This window comes from Bufo bufo, chromosome 9 (genome assembly GCF_905171765.1).
Source record: "Bufo bufo chromosome 9, aBufBuf1.1, whole genome shotgun sequence".
Taxonomy (NCBI): domain Eukaryota; kingdom Metazoa; phylum Chordata; class Amphibia; order Anura; family Bufonidae; genus Bufo; species Bufo bufo.
Window position 1 is genome coordinate 27,283,541 of NC_053397.1, and position 12,602 is coordinate 27,296,142.

Consider the following 12,602-nt stretch of genomic DNA (forward strand, 5'->3'; position numbering starts at 1 on the left):
CAAGTGCTGTTTTTACAGTCCTTAAATATGGGACTGTGAAGAACGATCTAGCAGCTACAGCAGATTCATTCACTTCTGTGTAGGGAAGGAAAGTGACTAGTGTCGAGCAAACTTCTGTTTTCAAGTTCGGCATACAAGGTTCGGCTTCGGGTTAGCAAAGAATCCTGTTATGGATTCCGTTACCATGGACCATAATGGAATTCTATGACACCATGCACCACGGAAGCCTATAAGTGCCATTCCATCATAATAGAAGTCTTTGGCCAGATCTAAGGTTTAGGAATTTGCAGTTAAGAAGCTGCAGTCTGAATATTATCCTTACTGTACAGTCTTCATAAACCCCTGGCGTACAGAGTCAATACCGCAACTGAATCTATTCGCGATTTTAATGCCATTTTCTTTTTTTTTGTATAAATGAGTGCAGAATTCTGGGGCGATTACGTTCTCAATATGTCTTTATTGTGCCCAGAGCTTTGTTTTATTGATACAGAGCTCCAGATCCCCTGCAGAAACACAGAACTGAATTATAAAATTCTGTCTACCTTCAGCCACCACCAGAGGGAGCTAAGTAGCTCATACAATTAACTATGAGCAGCATGGTGGCTCAGTGGTTATCACTGGTGCCTTGCAGCGCTGGGGTCCTAGGTTCGAAGCTGACCGAGGACAACATCTGCATGGAGTTTGTATGTTCTCCCTGTGTTTGTATGGGTTTCCTCCAACACTCCAAAGACACACTGATTGGGAACTTAGATTGTGAGCCCCATTGGGGACAGCTTGATGCTAATGTCTGTAAAGCGCTGAGAAATATAGTAGCGCTATATAAGTGCATAAAATAAATAAATAACTGAAAAAAGCAGAGTAAAGCATTTAGCTCCTAAGCTCCCCCTAGTGGCAGAAACAGACCATCAGAATTTTATCATTTACTGGATGCGGAATAAATACATATTAAGAAATTGATCGACACAGAATGTTTGAGCCAAAAAGACCAGGAATATTCTCAGTATTGCTCCGTCCGGTAGTGCTAGGCCGTGCAGAGTTGCAAAAGGTGGGTTATACCTTGGTTGACATGCCTTCTATCCATTTCATATGACAGCAGCCATAATATTATATAAGAAAACAATTCCTGTCTTTGTGGAGAGCCTAACTATCCAGACCTGAGGAAACAAGGGACATAAGAAATGAGAAGTATTATACACAAGACGTCTCCAGCTGGATCTGTCACCTAGACATAAGGGGAGTCCTTCTGCCAGGAAGGGTTATAAATCACAAATTTCAAGCACTGCTTGTACCGAGGTTATTTCATCTAATAAATCGTGTACGCCTCTCTCCCACACTGCCATGCTGTGCATTAATTCATCCTGACTGCAGACGAGCCTTCTTCAGGGAAAGGCCATAGTACCAATGAGACAGAGGCGGGCAGGACGCTCCTTATAATAAATAAATGACTCTCCATCAGATTTCTCTGTAGGTCACCATGCAAATATTTTTTTATTTACTGTCGTTGTGCCAAATGGCACACCCAGCTCTGCTATGTCTGTGTGTGTAGATATATATAAATGCACTCGTTCTGCTTTGGAAGAATCCGAGTCTTTGAGATTAATTTACAAAAGAGACTGAGTTCCCGATCGCCATACATGTATTATATTGTATGTGCTCTACTGAGACGGCATAACGGGAGTCTATGTGAGTCCTGCGCATGTGTCATTACTATAAGTAGCGGCGCATGCATGTGTTTCAGAACGTTCAGAATTTAGAAGAATTCGTTCATGATTGTACAGGGCCGTCTTTAACAAGGGGCAAAAGGGGCAGCTGCCCCGGGCCTAGTTGCTCCTGGGGGGTCCAAGGCAGCTGCCTCTTGAGTCCTGCTAGCCACTGCCCCGGGTGTCAGGCTGTCAGCTACACAGGGGGGTGCTGCCGGCACTCCAGGCAGCGTACTGTGAGAGCTGTGATTCTCTAGGACCTTAGATGACATCATCACCATGTGACCAGTAACCTAGCAATATTACTGGTCACATGTCTATGAGGTCATCAAAGGTCCTTTCTTTCTACCAGGAGTGTTGCTTCAGGAGAAGTTTGCCTTAACTGTGGAGCTTTTTTTGTGAAGATTACATCAGGAAAAGGTGACAGGGGCTGTTATGCTAATATACTGTAAGTTGCTGTATATTGTGGGGTGCTGTATATTGTGGGGGGCTGTATACTGTGGGGGGCTGTATACTGTGGGGTGTTATACTGCTCTACTGTATACTATGGGGGGCTGTATACTTTGGGGGGCTGTATACTGTGGTGTGCGGTATACTGTGGGGGCTGTATACTGTGGGGTGCTATACTGCTCTACTGTATACTATGGGGTGCTGTATACTGTGGGGGGCTGTATACTGTGGGGTACTGTATACTGTGGTGGGCTGTATATTTTGGGGTGCTGTATACTGTGGGGTGCTATATTGCTCTACTGTATACTGTGGGGTGCTGTATACTGTGAGGTTCAGTATTCTGTATACTGTGAGGTGCTGTATACCATGAGGTGTTGTATACTGTGAGGTGATGTATACTGTGGGTGCTGTATATTGTGGAGTGCTATACTGCTGTACTGTATAGTGTGGGTGCTGTATAGTGTGGGGTGCTGTATACTGTGAGGTGCTGTATATTGTGGGGTTCTGTATATTGTGGGGTGCTATACTGCTCTACTGTATACTGTGAGGTGCTGTATACTGTGGGGTGCTGTATACTGTATACTGTGGGGTGCTGTATACTGTATAGTGTGGGGTGCTATACTGCATACTGTGGGGTGCTGTATACTATATGGTGCTATACTGCATACTGTGGGTTGCTGTATACTATAGGGTGCTATACTGCATACTGTGGGGTGCACTGTAACGCTAGGGTGAGCCGAGCCCCGGTCTCCTTCCTGCAGAGCGGTGCCCACTTCCAGCCCTGAGCCCAGCTGCCCAGAGCACTGATCCTGAGCCGCTGGAGTCTTCAGAACTGGAAGTATTTACAGTCATTCACTGTACTCTACCAGGTGTGTGGATTTTTTGTGTGTGTTGTGGTGGAGGCCGCGATTGCATGCTAAGGTGTGGGAAGGCAGGATCCAGGGGGCCCAAGTAAATTTTTGCCCAGGGTCCAATCGATATTAAAGACGGCCCTGTGATTGTAGCATACAAATTGAATCTGGGTTCGGCTTTGTTCTGAAATATATTTATGCATGCACCTCTACCTACAGTAACTGCGCATGCACAAGCCTCACATAGTCTCCAGTTACTGGCTGCCATCTTCATGCAGCCTCAGTGGAGCCTATATGATATAATACATGTTTGGCGATTGGGAGCTCATTCTCTTTTGTAAATGAATCTCAAAGATTCGTCCAAAGAAGGATAATTCAGAATCTGCCAACACTAACATATCAATATACTGTATATATATATATATATATATATATATATATAGACACACACACACGAGTAGTATTTCAAGCCAGTCAATGTGCCTCTGGGTTTCTGGGAAAAATATATGAAAATTAGCACATCTTACGCCTGTCGGCATCAGATATCTTTCCCAGAAGCCAAGAGGAGAATATATATTGCCCAGAAATCCAGAGTAGCATTCCATACTCTCTCTCTTTCTGATTCGTTCTAAATTTGGGTTAGTTAGAATTCAAGCTTTATTGAAAATTTGGGCCGAATTACGATTTGGCAGAATTGATTTGCTCATCTTTGGTCCATAGCCTCAGGCCAGCCAAAGCAAAAGAGAGCGCACTGCGCAAGCGCGGCCACCCTCTGTTCACCACTATAGGAGTTCTGAAAGTAGCCAAGTGCTCTCTCCTTCACTTTTGGGGCGGCCCTTTCTGGAGAAAGAAGCGGTTCCAGATGTAGGACCTGCACCTGTCTGACATTGGTGGGATAACGGCGAGACATGTATAACCCTTTCATGCACTTTAACCCATTAATATCCTCCTCTGCTGAATCGGATGTTGATGAATATCTAAAAACAGGAATACAAACAAGCCAAAATCTGAAAAGTGCATAGAAATCCAATTATGTATAATACCAAACATCGATACAAAGCACTGCACATCACATAGCTGTGACGGCAGGATGCAGATGGGCTCTTTTCTGCATATATCTGATTATTCCGGATTAACAATTATTTATTTTATAGGATTAACTGATTTATTCTAAGTGCATTAAACCAGGAAAGCAATAATCACAGAGTATGAGTGTTTGGATTTTGTTACGCTGTTATTTTAGACACCTGGCCTACATTGATCATTACACAATACGGGTTCATACGGCTGGTGCCGTGCGTTGCGGACCGCTATTTGGGGCACGGGCAACTTACATTCTTGTTAATGAGCCCTTAGGCTACTTTCACACTAGTGGCAGCCTTCTCCAGCAGGCTGTTACGGCGGGTGCTGCCGCTAGTACACGCGTGCCGCCGGAGGTCCCTTTGACTATAATAAGGGCGGGCCGGAGTTCCCGCGGCAGCACTGCAAACACGCCGAGAGGTGGCCGGAATTATAGTCAATGGGGCCAGAGCGGACCTCCAGCGGCACGCGTGCACTAGCAGAAGCACGGATCCGGCAGGCTGTTCATCCGCCGGAACAGCCTGCCGGAGAAGGCTGCCGCTAGTGTGAAAGTAGCCTAAGACTCATTGTGCTGAGGACCGAATCGTCCAATTGTATAGAGTATTTCTAGCAATCACAATTTTACATTTGTCCGGGATTATTGTGAGTCTATGCATCAATAAAACAATCTGCTTAATATAAACTGACGAGTGTCGGGGTACTAGCTACATACAGTATATGACAAGTGGAAACAGAGTATCCTTAACTCTACTGTTTACAAATCTTGTCCTTATGGCCATGTCTTAAAAAGGAAGCATCTTAATATTCATGGGTTTTAAAGGGATTTTCCTGTTTCATAGAAATAAATACTAAGCACTATAAAAATTATGAGAGCCTAGTCCTTCTCTGAGCTAAATGTGAAGTGAATGCAATTGTATCCAGTGCAGACAATGCTCTGTGAGATACATACATCAGCAGCAGCTGCACAAAACTCTGTTTGCTACAATGTATCAGTGCAGAGTCCAGGCTGCTTACATCACAGAGCATTGTCTACACAGGATACAATTGTATCCCCTTCTTTTCTCAGAGCAGGAATAGCTTTGTATCTCGCTGTCCCTAGATATAAACAAGAATGGTTTCATTCACTCAGGAACTGAACACCAAATATACTAGAAAGTTGTGTAAACATTTCATTCACATAAATCTTGAAAACCCCTTTTCCTTCAAAACAGAATTCTGGGGTACTTCTTTTGTCTAAATAGTTTTTACCATCATTAATTGCACCTTTTAAGGTGCTTGTCCTAGTGTTTAATAGTGTTGACTTATCCTTAGCATAGGTTTTCAGTATCTGATCAGTAGGGGGCGACACTCAGCACCCTGTCGACCAGCTGTTTGAGGAGGCTGCGGCGCTCCGGTGAGCACTGCCACCTCCTCACAGCTTACCAAGCACAGCGCCATCCATTGTATAGTGCTTGGCATTGCACCTCAGTCCCATTTACTTGAATGGGACTGAGCTGCCACCTAGGCCATGTGACCAAGGAACCTGATGTCACTAGCCTAGGAGGAGGACACGGCGCTCACAAATGGTCACATGACCCAAGAGGATTCTGTTTCCGCTAATGATTGGCTGCAGCAGTGTCAAACTGGATGTTTACATTGAGGGAGCCCAGCGGAGAATCGCAGGCCTGGAGGAGAAGAAGCAGGGAGCCAGCGCTGGGAAGCAGGTAAGTAGTGTCTCCTTTACAAGTCCTACCATGCTTGCACAACCCCTTAAAGGGGTTATCCGAGCCTGGAAATGTGCCCTCATATGCCCGGGCCCCTCACACTGATTGAACTTACCTGGCTCATCCCTCCCCTGCGCCGCTCCTGGTTCCCGCACGGCCGCCGCCGCTTCTCCCTGTGCCATTTCCATTTCCATTTCCAGGGCGTTTTTCTAGTTCTATACAGAAGGCTGTAGAAAAAAAAAGTGATAGAGATATTTTGGAAAATGCTGAAAATGAGAGCCTGCCTATACTCAACCTCGGCCTCAGACACATGCTGGAGATGCTTGAAAGACAGAGGCACCTTCCTCCATATCTGGTGGCAGTGTCCCTCTGTTGCAGATTGGTGGACACGTATCTATGAGACCAGCAATAAGATCTGTGGGACTAGGATCCCTGTCTATCCTCTCAGTGCGCTGCTGGGTTTATATAGAAATACAGATGGTGTAACTCTAACACCCCGTTTCAAGCAACTTGTGGTGGCAGCCCGCTTTCTCAGCCCAACATTCTGGCTTTCTACTGAATTGCCCTCTCTAGAACAATGGAAACAGAAGGTTGACCAAATCTTCAGATTTGAAGAACTGTCCTCCTGGGAGATGGGGCACATCACAAGTTTGTGAGGATTTGGGAAGCCTGGAGGGCATGTAGAGGATTGGGGGGACACTACAAAAGGCGAGAGGGGGAAGAATCTACCCTCTTAGGAACTTAGCTATCAGGGCTTCGCAACTGCCTCCCCCCTCTTTGATGCACCTCTTCGTCTTAAAGCCCTCTTTGCCCCTTTTTGATGAAGGGGATCTACATGGCCTTGAATGTGACACTCATCATTATCACTGTTGTCTTTATTATCATTATAATCATTATTACAGTAACTTTTATTGCTCTTTTTTATTTTGAATACGTTGTGATACTAAGGCATCCTGGACTTAACCATGGATATAATGATGCTGTTAGTGATGATGATACTTAGTAGCAACACCAAAAAAGAGAACAGGCACAGCACGACTAACAAAATATATAAACTTTATTATGGTTCCCGAAAGGGGAAAATCCAATAAAATACAATAACAGACAATACAAAACAACGGTGGATGACAACGGTGGATGACACGTGGATGACACGTTGGAAGCTTATGCGAAACATGCATTGGGGCTCATTGGATCACTATTCTGGTATTTATTTATGGCATTATTTATCTAATATACTACAATTTATTGTCCATGTACATTGTACTTTATGCACTTTGCACTTTAAAAAGTATCTACTGAATCCGGCTTCAATATCTTGTCCATGGTTGGTGAGGTCATGCATATATGTCCCCCACTGGGGTATTTATTTATCATTTAGTACCTCTTTGGCCTTATCCAACATTGTTTTATGCTGTACCTTGTCTATTTTTGATCCTTCCACCCTGTGTGTCATCCACCATTGTTTTGTATTGTCTGTTATTGTATTTTATTGGATTTTCCCCTTTCGGGAACCATAATAAAGTTTAGATATTTTGCTAGTCGTGCTGTGCCTGTTCTCTTTTTTGGTGTTGCTACTTGGTATATAGGCCTAGTACGCATACTCACTTTGTATTTATTTAGTGATGATACTTGTTGGAGGCTGTCCTTAGGGGATCCCTAGTCATATGGTTCCTTTCTTGATATGTAAAATGGGCAGCACAGTGGCTTAGTGGTTAGCACTGGTGCCTTGCAGCGCTGGGTTCCTAGGTTCAAATCCAACCAAGGAGAACATCTGCATGGAGTTTGTATGTTCTCACCATGTTTGAGTGGATTTTCTCTGGGTACTTTGGTTTCCTCCCACACTCCAAAGACATACCAATAGGGACCTTAGATTGTGAGCCCCATTAGGGACAGTTGGATGCTGATGTCTGTAAAGTGCTGCGGAATATATAAGTGCATAAAAAAAAATTAACCTGAGAAGCTAGGACTTGATAAATCACTGTAATGTTACACTTGCTGACTGTTGATATTTTGTCCATGTTGTTCTAAATAAGTTTTTTGCTGAAAATGCTCAAATGTAAAGCAGAAATAGCCCTGGAAGGTTTATTGTACAGTATGTAGTATGCTTACTAAAAATGCCACTCATAAAAATGGGGGGAAAAAAAGAAACAGTGTGAAAGTACCTTGTTACCGTTTATACTATGGATGACTGCAGTCAAACTTGCAAAGTAGAAAATGACATGAAATCCTTAATGACCATTGCTTATCACTGATCAGCGGGAAGATTTGATTGATTGAGCGGGATCTGTGGAATGTTCTATCAGTTTCATCTCGGCAGGAACATTCTACAGATACATTTACAGTATCACAGGTCCTCAGTTGACACTGAGTTAAGGAAAGAAAACAGTCAGGGAGTAGAAATGGTATTTACCATATAATCCATCTACACAGCGCTGACAAGACGTCTCAGTAAGAAACTGCAGCAGCAAAATAAATAAAATCGATGAGTGGACAAGAAAAGCAAAGATGATGGAAACGTATAGAAATAACTTTAACCCAGTGTGGGAACGGCAGATGGCAGAAATAATGGTACAGACTTCTTTAAATGTAGCACAGAATACGTTCATACAGAAATGTAACTTGAAGTTCCTGAGCCCCAATAAAAAATCTGTAACAAGACATCCCACCTTTTAAATACACTTATATTATTATTATATTCTAATATGTCAGACCCTAACTACACCCTTCTATTAGATAGATAATAGATAGATAGATAGATAGATAGATAGATTAATTGATAATTATGAGATAGATCGATAGATAGATAGATAAATAGATAGATAGATAGATAGATAGATAGATAGATAATAGATAGATTAATTGATAATTATGAGATAGATCGATAGGCTGACCAGCAAAGGGTAACAATGTTTTGAACTTTTGACTTTCAGGCTCCATATCTCATCATCCACTACGGCTTCCAATGTGAGACTCCCATCATTTTACAAACAATCATCTTGGACTTGCAACTATTTAGCATATGATTAGTTCTGCAGTTTCTTCTCATGTAACTGCATTGTTACTGTTGTGCTCCTAAAATTCTAAAGTTTCATTTTTATTATTTTGCTATTATTTTGTAAATCCACCTTTGGCTTTGAACACTGCCTGAATCCTTCTGGGCATGCTCTCGATCAGATTCAAGCATGTCTCGATCGAAATCTGTTCCCAGGTAGAGATGGCCTTGCGGTTCGCCCGGTGGTCGTTTTGCGGTGAACTTTGCGCGTTTGCCATTCGCCGAACATGCGAACATATGGCGATGTTCGCTGGTGCCATATTCATTTGCATTGCACCAAACTTTGACCCATGACACATCCACTTGACCAGAGCAAAACGGACTTCATAGTGCTGTGCCTGCCACACATGGCTCCGCAGTGTGGGCTTTTTTTAACGTGTCAGCTGCTGACAATAGTGTTGCCATTTGCAGCCTGTGCTGTCAACGCATAAGTCACGGTAAGCCGAACACTCACCCAATGACGACCGCCTTAAGAAGGCACCTGGCCTCCCATCACTGAGCCCAGTGGGAGCAACACCATCAGAACCCACAAAGCCACACTCCCGGCGCTCCATGTCCTGCCTCTTCTCCTTCTCCTCTCTCCTCCCATTTGTCCTTCACTCCACCTTCCACCATGCCGTTGTCACGTTCATCTGGAAGAAGGCAGGCTTCCATGGAACAAATGTTCGAGCGTAAAAAGTTGATGACGCCGGATAACCCTCTTGCTCAACGGCTGACCGCTGGCTTGTCGGAACTGCTAGCCGGCCAACTACTGCCATATAAACTGGTGGACTCTAAGACCTTTAAAAAATTTGTGCCCATTGGCACACAGCAATGGAAGGTCCCCGGAAGGAAATATTTCTCCCAGAAGGGCATCCCAGAGCTATATGGCCACGTTTAGCGGCAAGTGAATTTATCTCTGGCATACAGTGTCGATGCCAAGATACATCTGACCACAGACATGTGGTCTAGCAAACTTGGCAGGGAAGGTACATATCTTTTACTGCCCACTGGGTAAACCTTCTGACAGCCGTCAAGCATGTAACCCGTGGCTCCCTTGTGGATTTCTTCTCCTCCTCCTTCTTCATCCTCCGTCTCCTCCTCGGCTGACTCCTCCTTTTCCACTGCTACCACCTCTTCCGCTGCGCCCCCCAGCTCTCCAGAACCTATTTGACGTGCCAGGTGAGACGTTACCATGCTGTGCTGCGGCTGTTGTGCCTGGAAGCCAATAGTCACAGCGGTCCTGCACTGCTTTCAACTCTGCCGACACAGACCGATCAGTGGCTAACCCTGCTCAATTTGACAGTTGGTAAAGTGGTGTGCAACAACGGTGCCAATCTGCTGAGCATGCTGAAACAGGGCAAAATGACGCACGTGCCGTGCATGGCACATGTCCTGAACTTAGTCGTGCAGCGATTTGTTGCCAAATACCCCGGGGTCCAGGACGTTTTGCGGCAGGCCAGGAAAATCTCTGGCCATTTTAAAAGATCTTACACGACCATGACTCAGCGGTGACACCACCTGCCTGTCAGACGTCTGATTTGTGACAGCACGACGCACTGGAACTCCACCTTGTATATGCTTGATGGGCTGCTCCAGCAGCAACGTGCCGTTAACGACTACCTGTACGAACTCTGCAGCAGGACAGGTTCTGGGGAATTTGGTTTCTTTTCACCGCGCCGTGACGCATGCAGACTCCTGCAGCCATTTGATGAGATCACCAAACTGGTCAGTCGCTGCCAGGGCGCCATCAGTGACATCGTACCTTACACCTTCTTTCTGGAGCGTGCATTGCGTCGTGTCATTGATCAAGCCGTCGAGGAGCAGGAGCAGGAAGATGAGAAAGTCGCAATGCTGAATGAATTCCCGGGGGGCTACTCCATCTGAGACAAGTCAGCAGGAGTCTGAAGAGGAGTCAGAGGAGGATGGTGGCTGGGGGGAGGAGGAGGAGCAAGAAGAGCAGGCTTTGAGGGGGACTTTAAACTTTTCAGGGATCCCTGGTGTTGTGTGTGGCTGGGGGGAGGAGACCGAGGACGACATTCTCCTGGGCGATGAGCAGGAGCCAGGGCGCTCCACTGCTTCCAATTTAGTGCAACTAGGGGCCGTCATGCTCCAGTGTTTGAAGAGGGACCCCAGTATAAAAAGCATAAAGGGCAAGGACCAGTACTGGGTGGCAACGTACTTAGACCTCCGGTATAAACACAAAATAGCCGACATGTTACCAGCATCACAGAGGGCTGTCAGAATGCAGCATTTCCAGGCCTTGCTGCAAGAGATGCTGCATTCTGCTGTTCCGGGTGCTGGCAGAGGAATTTCCACCCACAGCGAAACAGTTGCGGGTACCAATCCTACCTCGCCTGCAAGAAGAGGGCGGTTTGAAGATGTGTTGGTCACTTCAGATATGAAATAATTCTTGCAGCCAACCCATCGATAGCCGCCCTCGGGATCCAGCCTCAGGGAACGCCTAGAATGACAGGTGTCCGACTACATCGGGTTAACGGCCTATGTGGACGCTCTGAGAAGCGAGGAACCCCTGAACTACTGGGTGTGCAGGCTTGACCTGTGGCCAGAGCAGGCACAATTTGCCATGGAACTCTTGGCTTGCCCCTCGTCGAGTGTCCTGTCCGAAAGGACATTCAGCACAGCAGGAGGTATCGTGACCGATAAGCGCACTCGCCTAGCTCACGACAGTGTGGACTACCTCACATTTCTAAAAATGAATGAGGCATGGATCTCTGAGGAGTTCAACACCTGTGACGACCATGTGTAATAGAATTTCCTCATGCCAGCCCACACATATCCGCCACCAGACATAACAAAGAATGGTCATTGTCTTATGTATATAGAGCGGCATAAAAGGCCTTTTCTGTCAGGTGAATGCCTAATTTTTGGGGCCTCTACTCCAGTGGCCTACAGTAAAATTTTTATCCAGTGACCGCCTAATGTACCTCCAGCCACATCATCACAAGTTCTTTTCTGTCAGGTGAATGCCTAATTTAAGGGTCCTGTACTCCCGTGGCCTAAAATAAAAAATTTCTAGGCTCCAGCAGGGCACATTTTTGAGAGTTTCCCTTTAAGACACATAAAAATGGCCCCTGATTAAAATACATATTTTTGGTGGGAATTTTTGCCAATGATCCCCCTTTGGTATGTCACTGTCCATATTGTGGGACTATTTGTGCTCTTCTAGTAAGAATTTGGTGGCTGCAAATATGACCTGAAGGATTTTCAGGTTTGCCTGCCATTAAAGTCAATGGTGCCCACCGCAAACGCGCGGTTCGCGAATATTTGATAGCGAACGCGAGTTCGCAAACCATCCTAGCCGATGTTCGTCCATCACTATTCCCAGGTCTCATCTACACGTTCCCAATGTTGGTACATACTGGTTGATACAGATTTTTCTTCTTCTCTACCCACAAGTGTTCAATTGGTTTGAGGTCTGGGGACTGTGGGGGCCAATCCAGCACCTGTACTTCATTATCATTGAAACATTTCTTCGCCAATCTCGATGTATGCTTCGAGTCGTTCTCATGCTGGAACACTATGTCGTCCTTTTCATACTCATAGTAGTCGAGTGTACGAAGTAACCCGTCTTATAGCTCAGCATTGAGACCACCATCGATCCTGGTCAAGTATCCAACACCTTTGGCTCTGAACAATTCCATATCATCAGGCTTCCTCAACTGACCTTTACAGTTTCTTCAATTTCTCGATCCGTTAGCCCCCTTTTCCCTTGTTTCTTCCAGACGCATTTGCACCCATCAAAGTCCAGTCTATTGACTTT

General features: G+C 45.3%; 1 long non-coding RNA gene across 2 annotated transcripts in view; it reads right to left on the bottom strand.

The window, feature by feature from the left end:
- Positions 1 to 803: 803 nt before the first annotated feature.
- Positions 804 to 12,602, bottom strand: part of LOC120978462 — a 65,866-nt gene continuing 54,067 nt past the window's right edge. Inside the window, exons 1-3 of one of the 2 annotated variants that reach the window (XR_005774098.1) lie at positions 7,584 to 7,630; positions 5,900 to 6,011; positions 804 to 1,154 (exon numbers count right to left, since the gene is read on the bottom strand). This is a non-coding gene — a long non-coding RNA (uncharacterized LOC120978462). Of the gene's footprint in view, positions 1,155 to 5,899; positions 6,012 to 7,583; positions 7,631 to 12,602 lie in introns of those variants that run through there. The other variant, XR_005774097.1, reaches the window with a different exon arrangement.